This window comes from Arvicola amphibius, chromosome 18 (genome assembly GCF_903992535.2).
Source record: "Arvicola amphibius chromosome 18, mArvAmp1.2, whole genome shotgun sequence".
Classification (NCBI taxonomy): Eukaryota; Metazoa; Chordata; class Mammalia; order Rodentia; family Cricetidae; genus Arvicola; species Arvicola amphibius.
The window spans coordinates 29,478,337-29,502,190 of NC_052064.1; the positions used below are offsets into that span (position 1 = coordinate 29,478,337).

Consider the following 23,854-nt stretch of genomic DNA (forward strand, 5'->3'; position numbering starts at 1 on the left):
CTGTTCTCATTAGTGTAAAGTCGTGCCTGATGAGGCTGGGAGGATTCCAAACGTGACAGTTGGAACAGCCTTAGACTATGAAATTTCTGGGGCCACTTAGGATTTTTTTATTTTCGGAATATTCTCTATAAATACATTTCTCTTGAAAATGTTTTGGAAGTCAGTTCCTTGAGATTCTAATGTGCTTTCTGCTGCAAATCGACTTCGGAGTTCGAAGTGAACATGCCATGTTGTAATGTTTTCTTACGTAAAAGGAGAAACAACTCAGGTGATTAGGAAAACTTGCTCGGGAATTGTGCTGGGAAAATAACAACCGTAAACAAAAATGGGTGATTGTTCATACTGAGAGAATGCCTGCTGTGTCCAGTGCCATTTAATGGCAGCTACATGGAATAATAATTTAGTACGGACTTTATCACTGTCAGTATCTTTGTACAGACGAGGAGATGGAGGCATTGGGGTCCTCAGCTTTTAGTTGGTCCAGCTGAGCTTTGAACCCAGCTGTCTTTAGCCAGCTTGACCAGAGCTGCTGCATACCCCTGTGGAAGTTTGGAGTGAGCGGCAGGACACATCCACACCTCTAAAACAGTCAGCCCGTAAGTGCTTATGCGCTCTTCCCGTGTGAGATGCGGGGCGGGCATTGGCCGAACACAGATTATGTAGGAGCTGTAGACTTAGGCCTCATTGAGGCTGTGGCACAGAGGGGCACCATTCGTCCGAGGGGTGGGCTTGGGCTGCAGTGTTCGAAGAAGAGCAACTAGAACTCTAGCACGAGATTCTTGTCTTTTTTTCCACTTGGGAAATTTTTCCACGAGCAATTTTTTATGCAACCCAGGTATATAAGTATATGAAATAGCCATACAAATCATTCGCTGATAATAGATGTAAAGATGATTATTTTAAAATAATTATAAAACACATAATTGTACCATTTATTAAAGACGAAATCAGACGTTCACACGAATGAGATGTGTATGCTTATTTGCCCTTACACAGAGAATTAAATCTTGGCTGAGCATCTTCAGTGTTTCTAATATTTTGATTTTATTATCACCAGTGCTAAGGCAGGCACATTGTTTTGTGTACAAAGACAGAAGAATGATTAGGGCCATTTCAGAAACTGTGGAAAACGCCATTCTGATCCCAAGCTATAATTCATGTAATGATTGTTTTATGAGCCCAAGTTATCAATCCAAACTGCAATTTTAAAAAATCAATAATTCTCAAACAAAACAATCCAAAAGTGTTTGCTATCTACATGCTGAAGGAAGACAGCAGAAACAGCCGGTCTCTGTTTTCACTACTAGGACGGAACATTTTGTACACGCAGTGAAAACAATATACAATGTTGAGCAGTCTCAATTAAGGCCGATGTCTTTAGGCGGTGTTTGCTAATGTGACGGCGTGCACAGCGTGAGCATGCTTGTTGTGTGTTCAGAACTGAGGCTTCTCTGAGGTCAGGCGACACAGCTGTGTGCTGCTGGAAACACGTGCAGTTCATGTGTGTTTGAGGTTCCGAGGACTTTAATTCATTGCTGGTTGTTGTGCATTGCCCACGTACTGTTACGTAGCCTTGCATAACATTGTGTCCCAACGTTGAACAAATTGGGACCGATGGCATAACACAGCATTTACTATACAGAATTTAGTATAAACCCTTTTGGAAAAGCAGGTGTTTCTTTGGGCTTGTTGAAGGACCAGCCATCAAGAAAGGTGCTCAGAGATGTGAAAGTCAAGACTATCTCACCTGGGCTTCCAGGGCTAGGCTGCCAAGGGTAGATGGGCATATAACTACTAATGGTTATAATGCATACTTAATGATTTGGCATTTGAGACCAGCACGCACAGCTAGGTACACACACACGTATATATACACACATATGTATGTATATATGTGTATGTATATAGTATGCACATATCTGTAGCATATGTGATACATGAGTGATAGATATGTACTCACGTGTACATATATATGTATATGCATACACACATATACATATATGTATATATACACACACACATAAATCCTCCATTGACCTTCACTAGCTCCATAGTCTGGCAACATCACGTCACCTTGATAGAATTTCTATATCTTATAGATGAAGATATTGAGACCGAGGCAGGTATACATTTATTATTGAGCCTCATAGCTATTAAATGGCAGAGTGGAGATTTTTAATTGGCTACCCTATAATCTTGGCTGTTACCCTGAACTAACTCCATCCGTGTCTCCAGCCAGCCTCGTGCAGGGATGGATGAGCACATGCATGCGTAGGCTGCTGGACAGTGGTGAGGTTTCAACGTCTCTGCGCATGGCAATAATGCCTATGTCTGCACAGAGCCAGTTCTCAACGCACAGACCTGGGTGGTATCGCGTTGTGTTGTCCCCTCCGTTTTCCAGGAGACTTCTCCTCTCAGAGCAGGCTCTCTGTTTTTACTTCTGTCTCGTTGCTAACTTCTGACTAGTGCCCACTTGGTTTCCCCAGGTTTCCTTGGGTGTCTGTTTGGTTTAATGACAGGAGCTGATTTCTGGATGTGACCGAGCAAATATTGAGTCAATCACTCCAAGACAGATCTTTGAAAACAGAATTGATCTTCCGTAATTACAGCTTGTTCCCTGGCTGTTAGCATTGCAGGCTGGGCTCGGAATCCTGAGCAACGGTAGAGGAGCTTTCCAAACGTCAATTACTTCATTGGAAATATTTGAGTGTGTCTCTCATCGGGTTTAGTGAGCTTGTTAATCACACGACCATTATCCCAGAGCTAAAAATGTTGCCTCTCAGGGATTTGGATTATTGGGTAAGAGAGTAAAGCCGGGGCTCCGGCCCTGCAGGAGTTGCTTTCCCATTGGGTCTGCTCCGAGAAGGACTCTTTCCCTGTAAACCTTCCTTAGCTCTGGAGTCTACACTCAGATCTTAGTTGCTGATGGGTCTCCAGTCTTGATACTAATTCTCTAAGTTTTAATAAATGATTGTTTTATATTTGATTTCATTTCAGTTATTTTACTTGGATAGATTAATAATAAGCACCTCAGCAAGACGTAATCATAGCATCTGTCAATAGTGGGCTGGGCTCAGCTTTAAAATTACTCGATGCCTACTACTAAGCTTCCCTTACACTTCTGTAGGTCAGGTACTCTCCAGTATCTCAGGGTAGAGTGGGGATTTATCAATATCGGCTAAATAGATGTGTTCGTGTTTCTAAGGGCATTTAGTGCCAGTATAATTACCAAGTCAGAGCAAAACAGGGACAAATGAGAACTGTGTGCCCAGTGACGGTGGGTCGTCAACATGGGGTTGACACGGGTTGGGACATTGGCTTTGGAGAACCTTGACCTCGGAGTGAAATACAAACTCTTCAGTTTATGTTTTCTGCATTTCCGTGTATGATAAATTTAATAGCAAATGATAAGAAAGGTAAGTAAAAATGTATAGAGAGTAGGTAAATTCGGTTTGGGATCTGGTGAGAGCCCCTTATCTGACTCCAAGGAGGCATCTGGCTCTTGCGTCCTCTGGCAGGGTAGTAATAACTGGCCGTGTCCGATGGCAGGCAGGCAGGAAGGGCAGAAAGTTACGTCGAGTCCCCCTAAACGCTGTCCATGAGAGTGACGTCCTCATGACCTAATCAGCTCCTAAAACGTCCCAATGTTGTTGTGTTGGGAATCAAGCTGTCGGCACCAATTTCAAGGCGAGATACGCGCTCTAAGCACAGCCCGTTGTTATTAGCAGGACACTAAACTCTCACAATAGGGGCTTTTCTGCCGTTCCTTAAGATTCCCTAAAGAAAAATACGGTTTTACGGAGGAGCCAATGTACTCCCTAATTAATTGATTAATTATTTTTAATAAAACAATCTTTTCTCAGCAGCCCGGCCTCTCAAAAGTTCTTATCTTGCATGGGAACAGTTTGCTATGCGGGCAGAGGCAGTTTAAAGGCCTAGGCTCCACCCAGAGTGATCTGACTCCTGAGCTGTGAAAATGACTTCTTCAAACTCACGCCAGTCACCTCGCTCACGTGAAATTCATAGACTCTTACATGCGATCCGGGGTGAGCTTCCTAGTGTCTATCTTCCTGTCGCTGTGGTTGTTGCTGGCCTGCTCGTTTAGTTTAAGGAGCTAAATTTTATGATATTTTCATTTTAAAACCTCTATGATTTTTTTTATCAGGCTGGCAAGGATAAAGTCGAGCTGCCTAAAACTAAGACAGATATTTTATCATCAAAGAAAATCAGCGACAGGTGATCACTCGAGATTCAGGGAGAAGGAAAGGGCCAGAAAGGGGCTGCGTTTTTAGCCATAAATTACAATGGCTTCTGGTTTAGTGACAGGTAGAAAATAAAAAATGAACTAAGCTGTAGCCTTGTTAGTAGGGTCTCTTATTATGGATTTAATTTTGCTGGATAGATTTCCGGCTTATATTTTGATGTGCGTCATTGTGTACCATCAAATGGGCCTGTTTTATAGATTTCAGTTAAGGAAGTGTGACTCATCTTTCCGCCAGCTTCCTGGTGTTGTCATTGCGAGCTCCTGAGGGGTCTTCACGGAATCATCACTGGGAAGAGTAGGTGCTGGTGTCTCTCCTCCCTTCAGCGTGGGGACTCCGTTCCTAACTCAAACAGATCCCCTCACTTAGTCCCAGGATTTCGGGCTCCCAAAGCTCTAGGGACTCTTGATTAAGAAACTACATGGACGTTGGCATCATAATACACTTTTTAACACACATGAAGGTTTTCGTCATTGTTGAGAAATAAGAGGAGGGCACCAAGATGGTGGAGTAATGGGAAAAGAAACCAGAGGAGAGGTATAGATTTATCTCTGAAAGATTGAGTGAGGATAAGAAGAGGGTTATAGGTACTTTAAATCACTTCATAAAATACTGTATGTATGTATGCATGTATATATGTGTATGCATGTATGCATGTATGAATGAATGAATGTAATGGGTGTTAGATGGGGGAGGGTTACATGGGTCCTCCTGTTTGAGAGCTGGTGCCTGATCCACTGAGCCATCTCCCCTGCCCTGACAGCCACCACTTTTTTTTTTTGATATTTATTGAGCTCTACATTTTTCCCCGCTCCCCTCCCTGTCTCTCCCGTTCCCCTTCAACCCTCCCTCAAGGTCCCCACACTCCCAATTTACTCAGGAGATCTTGTCTTTTTCTATTTTCTACTTCCCATGTAGATTAGATCTATGGAAGTCTCTCTTAGTGTCCCCATTGTTGTCTAAGTTCTCTGGGATTGTCAGCCACCACTTCTTGAGGAAAAATAAGCAGTTTCAGAGCTGTGTCTCAGACGCAAGCTTTCACAAGTCATAGTGCCTTGGCGTCTCTTCCTCAGGCCCACCCTTCCGTAGCTACAGTTCCGCCGCTCAGAGCCCTGAGCTGCCCGCTATTACCCAAGCTCTTAGAACAGAATCCTGGGATCTTTTTCCTTTGAATAGCAGACCTGAGCTGATTTACAAATGAGAGCTGAGTAAGCTTCCCGAGCGTTCCTCTGCAGGCTCACGAGAAGAAAGGAGCCTTCTTCGGATTACGGTTGATGAGTCTTTAAGTCACTGGCCTTGACAGGTGAACATTAAGAGGGTTTAAATAAAGCTTTGAATCCCACTATGTCCGAAGGAAACATTTTCCCAATGATGCATGCAGAATGAAGCCTCGGGCCCCAGGTTCCCTTCTGCTTTATCCCTGATTATCTAAGAGTTTAGACACCTGAGAGACCAGATGACACATTCCCCAGGGCCACGAGTCCTACCCTTGCAACTTTCCTCAAACACAACAGGAACTCTCAAATTCTCTCACCCGTTTTGGGGCTGGGTTTTCTTAACTGAAAAAAAAAAAAAGATCATTCTTTATGGCTGCTCAGATCCTTGCAACGTTTTATATTTTACAATAACATAAAAATACTTCCTTTTCAATCCTTTTCCACAGTGCAGCTCCATTTCCTTTCTTAAATACTTTGGACACCACTAAATGAATCGATTGTGTAAATCTTTCTACTTTTAAATTCTTTCTTTTACATCAGGCATCTGCCATTTTCTTTCCCACAGCACTATAAGGCACCAGAATAAGAATTAAAGTCTACTGTTGGCAGTCTTCCATTGTGGCCCCCCTATTTTGGCTGTCCCAGATAGCACTTTCTAAGAGGGAGCCTGGTCCACAGTTGCCGTCCAACCCCACAGGAAGTTTTTTTGCAAACAAAATGATGTCTGTGTGTCCCTCTATAAGACTGAATGGCACCGAGGACACGCAGGTGACGCTGTAGCGGTTGTGATAGCTGAAGTCAGCTTGCATGTCACAGCCTGTTTGTATCCTGGCAATACAGATAGCAGTGAGCTAAACCTTATGGACTAAGCACTCTATCGTGAAGACAGACCAATCAGAACAGAACACAGGAGTAACTACTGCTGGAGAATGCTTCTGATTATCCAGTCACGGGTTCTAGCCACCTTGCTGCTCGAAGATTTACCCACCAACCTAAATAACTTGAGATCTTACAGGTCAGACAGGGTTGATGGCTCGGAGCAGCAATGCTGTGTATTGTTCTGCATCTCTGGGCTACGTTTACTTAAATTCTTTTCATTTTAAATAAAATTATGTTTTTATTTTGAAATTCACCAGTTCTAAAGGTGTTGTCTGAGTTTTGGTGGTTGTGGGGCCTGTCCTGTTAGAAACTGTTAGTGACCACAGCTGAGCTTTGAATCCCGAGGCTTGAGTTAATCTGGGAGGCAGCCTCACCTGGTAAGTCTGAGACTCGAGTGATCTCAGCCTGCTGCTCTTAAGGCATGCCACTGACCGCCAGAAAGTAGAGGGGTAGCAAGAGAGAGAATTGTAGCTGGAGACCGTTCATTTGTTTTCTGGATGCCCAGGCCTGAATAATCACACAAAACTATATTAATTACAATGCTGCTAGGCCTATTAGCGCAGGCTTCTTATTAACTAACTCTTACACTAACCCATTTTTATTAATCTGTGTATCAGCACAAGGTTGTAGCTTAAGGGTGCAAGGTCTGTCTCCTTTAGCAACTACATGGCGTCTCCTTGACTCTGCCTACTCTTTCTCTATAATCTCTTCCAGCCTGGCTATATTCTGCCCTGATATAGGCCAAAGGACCTTCTTTATTAACCAATGGTAGTAAAACATATTCACAACATACAGAGGGGAATTCCACAAAATTTCCCCTTTTCTGTCTAAATAAAAAGGAAAGTTTTAGCTTTAATATAGTAAAATTACACATACAAAACAGTTACCAAATAAGAATTACAGTTGCAATATTTAGTCCATTTACATTTGACAAATTAAAGAAAATACTCTATCATCTATTCTATCTTTGAGAGTCTAAAGTTTTATATCTAATTTATTGTTTATCATAACTAAGGAAAACTGTAACTATCTGTCTTTAACTTTCAAAGACCCCAGAAGGATATAATATTACCTAAGCTAACAAGAAGTGCATTTGTAGGCAATTTCTAAAACTCTAGAATTGACAGAGACATCTCGTTGTCTGGACAGTCACCCAAAGTTTTTCTGTACCATTGGGGAGCCATCTTCAGCCTACAGGCCCGTAGTGTCTGGCTGACTTTTCCATGAAGCAGGAAATATGGAGATCTGCTCTGCATTGTCCGGACAAAGTTCATCGGTTGCTTTCTTCTGTGCCCTGCAGAATGTCTGGCAGTTTACTCTGTGAAGCAGGAACCCTGAAGGACCATCCTGTCTTTTGGAAAGTTCAGCAGTCAATTTTCTGTGGGTCCTGAATATCCAGTTCATACAGCATACCATAAAGCAGTCCAGGCAAGAGCAGTTTCTTGCCCAAATGGCTAGGAAACTCTATAAGGAGCCTCTTCGATGCCCATCTTCCTTTTACAGAAGATTGGTGCTTGTCTCAGTGTTGAGGAAAGTCTAAGTTCTTAAAACATTTTAAATGCCTCATTCTGTAGGTCTTTGAAGTGCTGAAGATTATCTAACTGAAATATATCTCTGTATATCTAGAAAATCTAACATGACTACAAGTTTGACTATTATAAATGTCTATTAATCTGTAGTTTTTAATTTTACATTGCAATTTTAAGTGAGCTGCACAAACACAATACCTTTTTTTTTTTTTTTTTTTTTTTTTTTTTTTTTTTTTTGGTTTTTCGAGACAGGGTTTCTCTGCAGCTTTTTTAGAGCCTGTCCTGGAACTAGCTCTTGTAGACCAGGCTGGCCTCGAACTCACAGAGATCTGCCTGCCTCTGCCTCCCGAGTGCTGGGATTAAAGGCGTGCGCCACTACCGCCCGGCTAAACACAATACCTTAATCAAGAGTAGAAATACATATACATAGTGTAACAAAGTTGACCTTAAATTTTTATCAATAAACCAAGATCCATAGCAATGCAATGCATTCATTTCTGTATCATATCCCCTCTTTAAATGAAAACAAACATATATAAACAGTTATTTTGGAAATTTGGGCACTGTTTTCTCTAAAATGCTTCCTGCTGTTTGTTGGGCAAGCATGTTTAGGGTTCACAGAGACCTTTTGGGGGTCTTGTTCCATAAAACCACATTAGCCTGGAAGGAATCCACAGAGTCTCATCTTCTGTGGAAACAAAAACAGAACCTCTTTTCCAGGGCAACGTATCCTTATACCCAAATTCTAAAGTCAAAATACCTTTATGTTGGCTTAACTTAGCAGCCCCCAGAATCAGATGTCAAAAAACTCAAAGAAAACACAATAATATACATGATCCAGACTCTCTGTATTTTCCATCTTTATGTGGCTTATTTTTCTTTACTCCTTTGATCTATGACTGTCTGTACTTTTATATTACTTTTACTGTCTCTTTAAAGACTTTGTTTTTTAAACCATTTACTTCTTTTTATAACTGTGTATACACTTTTTCTTCTCTCTCCCAAGCCTATGTTCATTTTTTAAACACACTGTATCTCGTTTAGAGGCCTTTTATGTCTGAATCTTCCCTGTTGTATATCCGAAATTCTTTTTTTGACAAGTAGCATTTCAAAATGGTAAGCAGTGTGGTTGTGGCAGCCCTGGATGCTGGCTCTGCCTCTCTTGGCCTTTCAGTATGGTGGAGGTACTTTCACCATCTCTGCAAGCCATGCTTAACTGCCCTAGCTCCAGAGACTCAGTGGGTCTATGTTGCCATTAAGCAAGTTGTAGCACACTGCTCACAAAACCTAGTTAAGTCCTGGTCCTCCCTAAAGAGCTGGAGTCCGTGCTACCAGCATGTACCAGGGAGCTACTGTTTTTTAAAGAATCCGTGCAGCTTTTGCTGCTAATGCTGAATCAGGAAGCCTTCTCTTAGAGGAGCCGCACCTCTGCTCCCTGCCAGCAAACAGAGCCTACCTGAAAAAAAATGCTGCTACCGAGAAGCTGTGCTTAACCTGTTCCTTTGCATCTAGAATTTCTTCCCAAGCTCTCTTGATTTTATGTGGATGTAGTTGCCCCATGCTGGTGCCATTTTGTATCAATACTTCTAGGAAAACACACACACACACACACACACACACACACACACACACACACACACACACAGCGACCTGAATATCATGTGCGAGTACCTTTTTCTTTACATACCAAAGAAAGTATTTTTAAACTTCAGAAAGTAACGGGTATGTGTACATCTGAAAGGCAAACCTAGGTTTGATGTGTTTCTCCTGAGACTAAGAGTTTAAAAAGGCGCTCCTTCACAGATGTTCAAAACCCTGTTAGCGTTTGGCTTATCAATATGAAGTAAAGATCTCTGTCTCAAACCTCAGGGAACTGATTCATGTCTATTTCCACAGTTATCGATAAGGTAGTGTTATGTACGAAAGTGACTTCTAATGCATACATTAGCCATTTTTGAGATGATCTTGATGAATCCTAAGTTATGTCTTGAGTTGCAAACCTCTGCTTCCCAAGTGTCCTTGCTGTCAATGTGTAACCACTGGCACCCGGAGAGCAAATGGTTTTTGTGGTTGTTGGTTTTTATGTTGTCTCTTGATTTTATTTTGAATCCGTGAATGTGTTTGTGAGTCCGCAGAGGGAGCTGTGCCTACAGCTGGGAGCCCGAGGGAAACAGCAGCACAGCCCTGCGCCCTCATGGAGCCAGCGGTGTGTGACCCTTACTAGGCCTGAAGTGAACGTTGGCTTTGTCGCGGTTAGGAGGGCCTTGTGGGAGGATCGTGGGACGTGATGACATATGTGTTCGTAGAAGAGGGTTTGACGGTGCAAACCATAATCCTAGCCCTTGAGGGACTGAGGCGAAAGAATTGCCCTGAGCCTGCCGCCACTGGGCTGCATGGTAAATTTCAGGCCAATTTGGGCTGCAGAATGATACACGGTCCTAAAAATGATGAATGAATGAACGAATGAATGGATAATGAAATAAATAAAATGAATCAAAACAAAAACTAAAAAGAAGAGAGAATATACTGTGATATCTGACCTTATTAGAGGGGTCAGAGAATTGGGTGGGGTGTCTCAGGGTGGAAAGAGGAGACATGGTGGGGTGTTTCAGGGTAGAGAGGAGACATGGTGGGGTGTCTCAGGGTGGAGAGAGGAGATGTGGCTTGTGGGTGTCTCAGGGTGGCATGGGCAGACATTGTGGGATGCCTCAGGGTGGTGTGAGGTCTTCTAAAACTTCTGCCTGGATCATTTAATTATCATTCATTTAGCCTCACGGCTAATCTGTTTTTGTAGGAAATCTGATCACGACTCTTATTGTCAGTTACCCAACTTCTTGGAAATGATCTATGACAACCTTTTATATTCTCGAGTCATAAATTCATTGATGCCTTTCATCGATATAGGGAGATAATTGTACTTTTTTTGAGAGACCTATGTAATTTTTTTTTTTTTTTTTTTTTTTTTTTTTTTTTTTTTTTTTGGTTTTTCGATACAGGGTTTCTCTGTGGCTTTGGGGCCTGTCCTGGAACTAGCTCTTGTAGACCAGGCTGGTCTTGAACTCACAGAGATCCGCCTGCCTCTGCCTCCCGAGTGCTGGGATTAAAGGCGTGCGCCACCACCGCCCGGCTGAGAGACCTATGTAATTTAAAGCTGATAAAGGAGAGGGTGATTTTATTCTGTAGATTTGTGTCATGAAAAGGGGCAAATCCTTTTTTTTTTTAAGTCCCACATTTAGGCATTATTTTATTTTAAATGATTCTCTAACAATGTAGGCCAGTCCAGATAAGATAGAATATGCATGCTTTTTAGCATTAAGCAGTCTGGTTCCACGGCGTCCGGATTTCTGCCTTGGGTGGCTGCATCCCAGCTGCTCTGCTCTGGAGCTGCCTGCGTGGAGATGAAAGCTCTCGGATGTTGGCGTGATTACGGGAGCGCACACCGCTTTTCTTTATCCCCAGTTGAACTAAATTTAGTCTCTCAGAGGTACGCTTTTTCCCCCCCAAATGAAAGCTGCATTTTATAATGATTGTGAATAATTCAGAAGTGGCGCGATCCTAATAAATACATGCATCACAGACCAAAGGGCTCGGCTCCAGCTTGGGAGGGGATTGACGGCTCTTTGTTCTCGCCGTTAAACTTCCTTCACAGAAACCGACTTTTGCACACAGTCAGATCGCCGTGAGTTGGAGCTAAGGGAAGTTAGAGGTGACATTAGACAGCTGTTGCCTACAGTGACCCAAGGAGAAGGAATACCAATAATATAATCATTTTTTTTTGTTTTAAGTTTTGCGGATGAGGATCTCCTCTGACTTTGTTAGTTACTGGAGGGGAAATGAATGGAAAGTGAACTCACATCTCTGAATACATAAATATGTGTACTGTATACATAAAACAGGTAACCCCCCACATGCATGCATACATGCATACATACATGTAGCCACAGTCAAGCAAGCTAAATCTAGATTTAAAGCACCGTGAAGGCTTCGTTAGTAGGAAAGATTATTGCACAGAGGGCTGGGACTGGTGTGGTAGCGGCTCTTGGGACAGGACACACGCATCCTGTATTCCTCAAGCATCTTGATGGTCAGGTGATGTTGGGAGCCTGAATGGGAAGTGTTCCGATGGGTAGGAACGAATGCTTCTCAACTGGGGATGCTGCTTAGGAATGCAGTCCTGGTACCATCAGGAAGCAGAGCCTCCGCAGAAGTAGGTCACGGGAGGGGACCCTGGGGTTTTGGAACCTGGTCCAACTTCCTTGTCTCCACTTCCTGGATGTGGCTTCAGTAGGACCAGCTAGCCCCCTGCTCTGCCAGTCAGTATGCCGTCCCTACCAGATGCCCTGTCCTCCCACCCATGCGGGACTGAATCCCTCCGCAACTGTGAGCCGAAAAGAACGTTTCCTTCCTCCAGCTCCTTCACAACAGGAGGCCGCTTTCTTGTAAGATGGGGTTTTCTCGATGGATGTCCCCTCTTCCCATTGGACCCCAGCTTGTGTAAGTTTGACAGAAATCTAACCAGCCCACCACAAAATAATGATGACTGAGTCGTAGGCTTGGTGAGGTGATTCTGTAGAATGCTTGTTAAGCAGTCGTGCCGCAAGCTCTCGCCATGTGTCTAGGTTCTTGGTAGCTGCAGAGAACCATCTTTGGGGAGGTCAGCACACTGACCCCTCGTGAGTTAAGCTGGCCAGGACAAGGCTATGTGGCCTAAAAACACTGGAACTCTTTTGAGCGTTTTGTTGTCTGTTTGTTTTTTTAAGGACACTATCTCGATGGACTTCTGAGTTACTTGTGTTCTGGACTTTAAAATTCGTTCTCTAATAAAAAGATTGACACCCCAATCTTTTATCAGTATCCCCTCACCAAGGGTCACATTCTACTAGCAATCAACAAGAACCACCCAGGACAAAAATGGTCCGTGGGTCCGCCTGTGAGTTCCTAACCCATGGGAAACGACTTCCATGTTAGAAGGTTGAGCTGCTTTTGCTAAGCATGTGCGAAATGGTATAGTTCTCACACACATGTAAAACCTACGGCTGTCGAGGGTAGTTCTTCATGCATCTCCAGAGCCATGCTTCAGGCGTGTGTGGCTGTCAGCCTGTGGAGTCAACGGGAGGTGCTGTGTCACCTCTAAGGGGCAGAGAGTCTGTGTGGTTCCTTCATTGACGTTGGCCGTAAGGGGACGACTGAGACCCAGCCCCTCTCCTTTCTCTCTCTTTGATTCTTCCTCTCTCTTCATGAAGTGGGAGCACCTTCCTTCCTGGTGCTCCCTCTGCTGCCAAAGGCCTGAACTCAACAAGGCCGCCCGTCCAGGGTCCCTGGACTAAGACGTCAGAAGTCACAAGCCCAAACACATCTTAATTGTTGCTCTCAGGCATTTTGTCACAGGACAGAAACTACATGGAGCAAAAGTGTGAACTTTAGCAGAAATTCCTGTTGCTTGGAGTCAGAGAGAGGAGTCTGGTTTACTCTAAGTTTGTCCCCGCCCCCACAACCTCTGATTAAATCAGGCTGTTTTTTCTTTTCTTTTTTCTTTCCTTTTTTTCTTTTTGGTCTTGAGAGAAAAATCCACAGATAAAGAAGGTTAACAGTTTCAACAATTTCGGGGCACATTACCAGACTGGTATTTTATTCCCTCAATTTGCTTCAAAGTTGGCCATTTGAATTTATGCTGGAAGAATTGTACAGACACGTGATCACCATACCATGCTGACCTACTGGTAAGAACATGGCTATTTACATACCATGTCCTCATTCTCTTGTTACACATGTTTCCGGAAACTTGTTCATGCTTATTGTATGTGGCCTTGATATATTCAAGGGACAGCTATCTGGGATTGCTAAAAATGAAGCCAACATGTGAGTTCTTCTCTACAGAGAAAGTATGTATCAGCAGTAACTGCAGTCAGTGGACTAAGGACTCTAGCCTCTGGACGTGGTATGTCCTGAGTCAGCTCGTAGGGTCCTTGCCAGCTGAAATCAGAAGGGGGATGGGAAGTAGCTTCCTTCCTGCTTTCCTGCACGTATAATGCAACTTAGCTTGGGGGAGAAGGGATTCCATTAAGAAGAACTACCAGTTACAAGAGCATATGTACTTTGTGGGGCGTCTCTGGTTCTTTATCAGGAACTCCCTCACTGATCCCTCTCATTGTAAGTGATGAGAAGTTAGTGGAGGTGGGGGTGACCATGCTAGAATGGAGGTATAGCCCTCTTGGCTGTCTAAACCCGTTCTCAGGACAAACAAGAGACCGTGTAAACAGCACAATAACTACGCGTACCGTCAGAGGGGAGATTCTCATTCCCGATTCTGGAAAACATATACTTTGCATCTAAACCACTGTTGTGGCAGCTGGACAGCATCATTTCTGTGATCTCTACGTGGCAACGACCACTTTCAAAGCACTGGTTTCACCCCACTAAGTATAATTCTGTTCTAGTGACTCTTCCCTGGTCGGAAAGAGAGCAAAGACTGAGAGCTTGTGACTGCCTTTGTTTTTTAAAATGGCTTTAATGTTTGGACAGCTGCTCCCGGGAAAGTCAGTTCCTTCGAATTCTTTGTCAAGGATGCTCAGTCGCTGTTGGCAGAGTGATTCTTGACATGTACTGACCTTGACAACAAGTCCCACGAGAGTTCATGAATTTCACTGAACATGAACTAATTAGACATTAGCACAAACAAAATTATCTTGTTGGAAACGTGTGTCATCATGTTGTATTATGGTGTCCTCTCCCTTCCTATACATGACATCCATCAGTTAATCCTGGGGCTGGGCAGACTCGCGCATCCCCATGTGTGTGGGTTTTGCATTGTAAGCGCTTGGGGTGCCATTCACACGGGAACTGTATGAACTGTGCTTTGTACATTTGCCATGTAGCCGCTATGAAGCTGTCTATAGTAGTATGTTATTTGTGTATTAATAAATAAAGCTTGCCTGAAGGTCAGTGCAAAGCGGCCTCTCTAGTCAGCGATAGAGGCCAGGCAGCGGGGGCACACACCTTTAATCCCTGCAGCCACACTAGTCAGCCATAGAGACCAGGCAGTGGTGGTGCACACCTTTAATCCCAGCGCTAGAGAGGAATGTAACATGGGAGGAGACAGCACTCAGTCTCAGTCTCATTCTGAGATTCCTGGAGACAGGATCACCATTTCGGTACGAGGCAGAGTTAAGAGCCGGTGGCTGGCTGCTTTGCTTTTCTGATCTTCCGATTAAATCCCAGTATCTGTCTCTGGGTTTTTATTAGTCATGCCCTAGCTGTCAATCTACACATTTTCTCTCCGGCTTCTGTTTACTGTGAAGTTCTGAGTGCTTTTAATATTCATTCATGTTCATTGTAATCATCGTATAATATAGTGATTTCTTCCTTATGAAGATCACACTTAAGAAGGAACTCCACAGTTTCGCAAAGGTTCAGCTGCACTGGTGACTCTCCTTGTGGACCTGATTTGCTTGTTGTCTGTTGTACACGGAAGCACAATAGAGAAGCTTAAAGACCTAAAGGATGTCAGATGAGGACATTTCCAGTTGCTGTCCAGCTAGATCTTAACCTCGCGTGAATTTGACAAGCAAACATGATTTGATTTCTAACTCTACAATCAAAGAAAACTAGAATTTTTGCTGAAACTCCCAAGACATTTGGTCCTCTTTCCAAGCATAGTAAAATGTCCTGATAAGAAAAAAAACCCTCAAAGAACAGACCTTCGTCTCCTGAGTAAACAAAGGCTCTGAATTTATTTAAGGACATTAAAATAAAATCACCTTCATAAATAATCCAGGTATACTTGGATGAGAACAGTGAGTCACTGTTTGCCTTTCAAATGGAAGAAAAGCCTTCACGTTCCTCGGCGCGGGACCGTCTACCGTCAGGAGGCCTTCGCTTGGCTCCGCGCCTGTCTGCACCCGCCCGGAGTTCCTAGGGGGGTCTCCCCCACCCCCCAGTGCAGCATCAGGACCCTCAGAACCGTTCCCTTGCCTTCCCTTTTCAGTGGACCAGCTGCTCTGTGTCCTACACTCAAACCTACACAAGCACCTCCCTTGCATTCCTGGGAAGCTTCCAGACCGCCAACACCCACACTCCCCCTCAGGAAAAATAACTGTGGCTTACACAGCGTCATCCCCAAGTTCTGCTGAGTCACTCCTCTGTCCAGGGTTTGTCCCCTTGAGGACGCTGAGTCAGCTCCTTCGGGCCAGGCCTGAAGGTGAGCACAGAAATGAACTTCAGCTCAGGGAAAGCCAATTGTACAGAGCCCAGGAGGTGGGCTCCAGACGACAGGACTAACTAGCAACCAGGAGGGTAAAACCCTTCTTCTGTGCCAAGCCTGGTGACAACCTCTTTCAAGATGTCCATCATCCCAGTTTAACGTCCACCAAAAAGCCCGCATCTCTTGGGAACCCAGCTGTTTCTGCACTTTCTGGAACTTTCCTTCTCTGTGTAACTTGCCCTCCCCCCGCCCCCAGACCTCTCCACGGCATTCTGTATTGTAGACTACAGACAACTCCCTCACACCCTGCGCTGGTAATCCGGTCTTAAGGTTTTGCAGCAGACCCCAAACCCAGCTTTGATTTTCTTTTCCTCTCCGTGGCTGCTTCTTGCCTGCTGGCTGGCACCTGCGATTGCTCTTGCGGTGGTTGCAGGTGGCTGCAGTTTTCCCTGGCAGAGCGTGAGTGTTCTGTCTCCCTGCACCATTTCCCCTGCTGTATGCAGAGCACCTGGGTAAGCAGACTGTAAGACTGTAACTTATAAGGATTTTTCTCGTTGACTTTAGTTCTCAGTTTATAATTCTAATGTACATATTGCATTTTTCATATTACAGACGGAGGAATGAGGGATATGCACGATAGGTTTGTTGAATTGACTTATGTGGATATAAACCTATAGCAATATAAGGAATTGCCCCGGCGGAATGAGATTTTAGAAGCTGTTGTCATTGGTTGCTCTTAAGAGGGTTGAGAAGGGCACTCTGATTCTCTTCAGATTTTTGACTTTTACAGTAAGGTCCCATTATTAATAATACAAGTGAATGTCAAAGGTTTTCACATAATCTTTTAAAATGCCTGGTGACTTGTTTCTGTGGATTTCTTCCCCCTTTGTGAATTATCATCATCTTTATCAGTGTTACTCCTTATATATTAACTCCCCATGCATAGTACACATAAATACATGAAGATGGTTAGAGGGCATGCACCCTTCCTAGAGTTCCCTTAGACTCCAAACTGGTTATCTTCCCTGCTTCTCCTCTCCTGCACATCGAGAATTAACCCTTTCATCTCAATATCATCATTTTCCCCAGCCATGGTGGCCGGACCAGAATTGAGCCCCCAGCCATCCGGTTCTGGGAGTTTTGATCTAGCCTGACAAGGTTTCCCACCTGCTACCTGGCGGTTTCCAACCCAGTGTGCAACAAAGCAGCCCGGTTTGCCCACTGGAAAAGCTGCGCCGTGGGATCAGATGGAGCCCTCGGCTCAGAGGCCTGTGTGTGTGTGCTCAGATGGAACCCTCGGCTCAGAGGCCTGTGTGTGTGTGCTCAGATGTAGCCCTCGGCTCAGAGGCCTGTGTGTATGCTCAGATGGAGCCCTTGGCTTAGAGGCCTGTGTGTGCTCAGATGGAGCCCTTGGCTCAGAGGCGTGTGTGTGCTCAGATGGAGCCCTCGGCTCAGAGGCGTGCAAACGCAGAAAGTAGGTGCCGCGTTCAGAGGGGCCGGCAGGGCTTGCTCTTCACAGTCAAGTAGGCAATCATGATTTAGACACAAAGGAGTCTGGTGTAGTTGAACGTAGATAGTTAATATTTGTTTAGAGGAGAGGGGAAATGATGCCATTGGCTGGTGCTGTCACCCAAGATTCCTATGTTGTAGTCCCATTTCCAAGTATCTCAGATCGCAACTGGTTTTTAGGACCCATAAAGAGGTAGTTAAATTTCCCGGTGGTCATAAAGTGGGCCCCAAAATATAGTGTGTCCTGTGTTCTTCTAAGGAGAGATCTGGACATGCCAGCCCCTGGAATACTTACTGCCTTATAGAGGTGTATAAGGCAGTGCAAGGAGAGACCAGGTGCCATTTGTAGGCGAAAGAGAGAGGCTCAGGCATCCCGAGGCGGGACTTCAAGTCCTCAGAATTGTGAGATGATAATGTGACGCTGTCTAAACCATCCTACCCATGCCCCTTTGCTATGGCAACAAGATGATGATCCAGGAGAAGGGACAAAGACAAGATTAATTTTTATTGATCTAAACCATCGGGACAAAAATTAAAACCCCATCATGTTATCTGGATCTTTGAATAAAAAAATATGTAAGTTAACTTGAATGCATTGTTATGTGAAAAAGGATGCATTCGCATACGACCTGATTTCAGTGTGAGCAGACAGGACGGTAGAGTCATTAGAATGGCCCCGTGTGCTCATCTTCCTGTCGTTACTTACACTGCGGGCTCCTGTGTCCTTCAAGGTATGCCAGTTATTACTTCACCCAGTGTTGACATTGCCAGCGAGCATGGGGGTCAGTCCTTAGTAATATTCGTCAAAAGGTTATCCTGCAAAATGCCCCAGTAACGGAAAAGGGACAGCGTATTAGTTATCAACAGATAGGCCAAGTCTTGAAGGAGCCAGCCATCCTGGGCCGGAATTGAGAAGTTGAAAAATGGGATTGGAGGTGGGTGCAGCAACCCTGAAAAACTCCAGGCTGAGCGGAAGATGCGTTAAGTGTCGCCTACTTTATTTTCCCCCTCAACGAAGGCTGCGGAGCCTTGCTTTGGGAACGACCCTGTGCTAACTGCTGGGATGCAATCGACAGCCAGGACAGAAGCAGCTACCATGCGTGCAGTGGCTTGTGCTCTTGTGGGAGACGCCGGCTATCAGAGCGAAGCACGGCTGGCTACCGAGTTGTAGCTGTGGCTGTTGCCAACAGGAAAGAGGCTAAGACGAAAACGATGTGGCTTCATTCACAATATCGCTGGACGCTGGCGCCAGCTCTCTCTGCTGTCCCACAGAAATGCTAGCCGCAAGCGCCTAGTAAAATGTGCAGTCCATCATTAAAATTAAGTGAGACTCTCATTCTGTCCCTCAGTGGTCCGAGTGGCATCGTGAGTGCCCAGTTATAAAGGCCCTTGGCATCGCTACTGTGCGCCGGTCTTGTTCCTCGCCCTTGGCATATAAACCTGGGTTGCTAACCTTCATTTTGCGCTACTAACAAGTGACCAACATGGAACCATTTTCTGAGCTGACTGGCGGATGAGAAAACTGGTTTTAACTAATATTGGGGGGGGGGGGGGGGAAGTTGTGCATGCGCGCGCACGGACAGTTTCAGGGTTAAGATTGCTTTCCATCTGAAGTCTGTGAATGACTTGCTCACTTAGAAGGCCAATACTGACTTCTGTAGGTTAGTGACCTATCAGTGTGTTTGATGACTTTGGAAGCTATCAGAATTTACTTGCAGCTCTACACTGGAGCAGAACGAACCGAATGGCTTCCCAAGGATGCTTCTCACCCCTGGAGCATAAGTGATGTGCGGACAGATGCACTCTTTCTACTCAAGCCCAAAGCAGGGGTGCCCCCTGCTGGACGATATGAGAATCTCCCACTGTACAGCCCTAGACGGGCATTGGAGCGTAGCAAATCTCCACTTTTAACTTTAGGTAGTAGACCGATTAGACGCAAATAAACGTGACTCATATTTTTATGTCTTGATTAGATTTTCCACTTCACACAAATACGGGTCTCTGAAATAAGGAGAAAACAAACGTTAGGATACTGGGATACATCAAGCTGGAGAAATAACATTCAAGCTTGTCTCTATTCCGTTTCACATTTTGCCTTTTTCCTTCCCGCAGTTCATTGTTTAGCTATTCATTGTTCAGCTTAACTGAATTTTTACGTGCGTTTCTTATACATATAAAAAAGCTCCTAGAAAGGAATTTGGCCCATCCAGCGCTCCTCCCCTCCGCCCTCGCCCACGCCCAAACTCCTTAACGAAGTTCTTTACGCTCTGCATCCACCTCCTTACCTCCCACTCATTCTCCGCCAACTTTTATCAGTTTTCTCCCCCGACACTCCATTAAATCATTCTCTCCAAGGTCACCAGAACCTCCTGGTGAAATACCGTGAAGACCTCACGGCTTTTCTCTTCCTTGACTCTCGGGAGCATTCCCCCTTGTTCTCATCGCGGTCCACCGCGCCTGTCTCCTTAGCGCGCCGCATCGCTGGCTCTTCTCCCAGAAGCCTTTGCAGGTCTCCTTCACTCTTGCCTCCGGTTACAGGCTGGTGTTTCTCTGGGCTGGAGGTGGGTTCTCCACCCCCTCTTTGCTCGCTTGCTCTCTGGACGGTAACAGTCTGTACAGACGGCTTTGATTCCTCTCTGTGTGGTCGGCTCACATGCTTCTGTTGCTGTGGTGTCTCTACTTTGGATGTTCTCCACTCACACCTACATACTTCATAGTCCCCCACCCACCCACCCACCCAATAAACTCAAGCCAGCCAATTTCCCACTCCCCCTCGTGAGATTCCTACCTGCATGAACTAACGAACCCTGAATTATCCCGGGCAGGAAACTGGGATTTCAGGAGTTTGGACCAGTCTCCTGGCCATCCCTGTAAGACCCGACCATTGTGGGTTGTCTTTCTTTATCATGTATTTGTTAACCCTCCTCTTTCCTATATGTTCCTGCCTCTTTTATAGCATGGCAGATGGGCCAACTTTTCTAGACATCAAAATGGCCACGACCACTGACTCTTCCAACCCTCCCTTCAGTTCCCGGAGTCCCTCTGGACAAGCCTGTGGCCCGCCTCCTTCTCCCTTCCAGTTCCTTCCCTTGGCATCTCTTCCCGGTTCTACCCTAGCTGCACCGAACCCTGATCCTGTTTGTCCAGGCCATGGGAATGTGATCCGGCTGTCCACAGAGCCTCAGGAGTGTGTCGTGGAGCTGGGAAGATGGCTCAGCCAGGAATGTGTATGAAATCTGTAAAAAGTCAGGCCCAGCTGTGGGCACTTGCAATCCCAGCACAGGGGAGACTAGAGAGTCCATAGGGCTCGTCGGTGCCGGTTTAACCAGATACTTGAGAGACACTCCTGCACAATGCCCACACGTGCAAGTGTGCGAGAACACACGTGTCTTGTATTTATACTCCCGAGAAGCCCACCCTGTCCTCCACCCTCCTCCCCTCAGCTTCAACCGTCGCAAGTACCTTCAGAATCGGCAGCTCCCTTCTCCCATCGCTCCCCGCTCAGCCAGGTGTCCTTGCTGGGTGTTCCCGCAGGATTCTGTTCTTTCCCACTTAATTACAACTTCCTCATCGCCTTCTCTGTCTGGTAGTCTTTCCTGTTTCACACAATTCAGTGTATTTTAACACAGCACATGTAAACCGAGCTCTAGTTAATAAACTGAAGCTTTCATTAAACCCCACATTTCCCAGAAAAGCAGAGCTAGTGCCATTCCTAAGGTCCCTTAGCCGGTTCCGAAACCCTTTCCATCCAGTTCAGAATGTCGCTTTTCTCTCCAAGGCACCTAGGAAGCCATAGGTCATGACAGCAGCAGAACTTAAAGCATATCTTCCCTTTGTTATAGACTAGGCAGGGGGTGTGAGCAAAAAGGCAACTGGCTTGTCCCTTCCCTCCTAAAACCACAAAACTTGGCTTGTTTAGGTGGATGCTGTGGCGCTGCATGGAGCCCATCTCCTGGGAGAAGCCTGGAGACCCCAAACTGCTCTCTTCCTCTCCTTTGGGAGGGGAAGCCAGTGCATCACTCTCTGGGTCTCTGGCCTTGCAAGGGCTCAGCTCCACGCTTCTCTCTTTCCTTTAATTTTGTGAAATTCCGTCATCTGGCTACAGCTCTTAGAATATCCCACTTCCAGTCTCTGAAAGGGTTAATCAGGTTGGTTTTCTAATTCCCGCCTGGTGTGAGGCTATCTCATAGGTCACTGGCTAATTACTGATTTGGCCACCTGTGAATGTGTTCAGAGAAGCTCTGCTCACAGAACACAGTTCTGTCCCACGTCAAGGCCAATTTGTGTTGTCTTTTTTAAAATTAAAATGGAATTACATGATTTCCCCCTTCTCCCCCGTCCAGGGCCTCCCATATTAACCCACGTAATTCCCTTTCAAACTCATGACCTCTTATTCTTTAATTATCATTTTTGCATACAGATTCAGATATTCGTGCAACTAAATCTATAAATGCAACCTGCTGCATCTGTGTAGTATTGTTGACTTGAGAATGGATCGCTATTTAGGGGACTCATCTCCAGAGAAGACTAATTCTCTCTCTCAGCAGTCGTTAATTGAGGGCAGCTCTTTATCTAGGGGTGGGGCATCCTACCCTGGGATGTCAACTGCTGTTGCAATCCTTTAGGTCTTGTTTAGGCAGCCATACTGCTGAGATTTCACAAGTGTCGCTTCCCTGCTGAATTCAGAAGACTCAGTCTTGTAGCAAATGTTCCTGCTCTCTGCCTCCTACAGTCTTTCTGCCCCCATTCCTCCATGTTCCCCCCGGCCTTCAGTGTAGGAGATAGGTTGTAGAGGATTCCATTGGAGTCAGCTACTCCAGTCAGCTCTTCTCTGCATTTCCACAAACTGTGACTTTCAGTAATGGTCTCTGTCTGCTGAGAAAAGAGTGTTCATTCATGAGGGATGGGAGGGGCCCTTAACTGTGGGTAGAAGGAGAAGTGTTTAGAACGCAGTTTGGCCTTATACTGGTTTAGGAAAATGGCCATAGTAGGTTCTCTTTTGAAATCTGTGTGTCCTCTGTGACTTTCCCAGCCAAGGGTGGTTGGCTAGATTCAAAGCCAGACCTGATTTCCCTCCTATTTGAGGAGGCCTCAGGCCCAATTAAACAGTTGTTGGTTACTGCCAAGATAACAGTACTGCTAGTGCACCTTTCGGGATTCACAGGCACCACAGTTGGGTAGGGCTGTGAAATTCTTCCCGCCCCCCCCCCCCCCCCACTGCTTACAGCACTTTTTAAGCCTGCAAAGTCTAGTCCTCACAGAGGGACTTTTTGTCTCATTCAGTTACTTCCTCTGAGTCCTGTGTCGAAAGTCTGGGGTTTCTTCAGCAACAGGGGCTTCTGGGAGGTGCCAAGAACAACAGCTACTGTTGATATTGCTGTGGGAGTTTCTTGGACTCCCTGGGCAAACACTCGAAAGGAGGATTCTCATGTTCAGTACTAGAGTTTTATTAGAGGGTTTGTGGCTCTTGAGGGGAGCCCTGTGCCCCCAGTGACATAACTTTCATTTAAACTATAAGCACGCATGTTTGCAAATATACATAACTATACATGCAAACACTTACGCATATTATGAGTAGCTTTAGGTAAATATAAAATTGTACGGCTTCATATGACTCTTTCAAACATCCTTTGCATCGGGACTCACGAAATGCTGAAGCAGTGCAAAGAGAGGTCAGGGTTGCTTTGTTGATTGTTGACCCATGGCTGCAGAAAATATCATCGGGTCTTGTCAGAAAGAGCTCCCGATTTTCAGCAGGGGTCCCTGAAAGCTTCTCTTACCTTTTTGCTTTGTTTTCTTAGTTCAAATGCCCAAGTTCTAAGGAGTATCAGCTGCTGTCATATTAAAGAGTGGGGTGTGAGCATCCTTCCCTGGTGCTTGCTGCTAGCTCCGTTTTCACAGTCGTCTATTCTGGGAAGACATCCGAGGCCCAGATAGAAAGGATTTGGGAGGCGTTGGCACGACACAAAACTGAGTAGGTTTTATGAATGCATGGTAGTTTTTTTTCCCTCCAGGCATATATATTTATAAAGTTGATTTAAAAATAAAAACAGGTAAGAATGATGGTATTTGACATTTGGGAGAAATGTTTTGACACCTACACATGAGCTAGCAGTGTTCCAGAGAGTCAGCAGGAGCAAGGCTGGGGAAACGTAGGTTCCCTCAGAGAGAGCGCTCAGCTGTGACCTTGCTGTTTCCCATGACTGTGTCTGTCCTTTCTGCTTTTGCCAAGTCCACAGGATGAAGATATTCCCTTCA

The 23,854-nt window shown here is 45.2% G+C and overlaps 1 protein-coding gene across 1 annotated transcript in view; it reads left to right on the plus strand.

Moving 5' to 3' along the window:
- The window catches only part of Plcl1 (phospholipase C like 1 (inactive)), a 281,502-nt gene that overhangs the window by 247,109 nt on the left and 10,539 nt on the right, over window positions 1-23,854 (plus strand). The gene's annotated exons all lie outside the window — the stretch shown is intronic.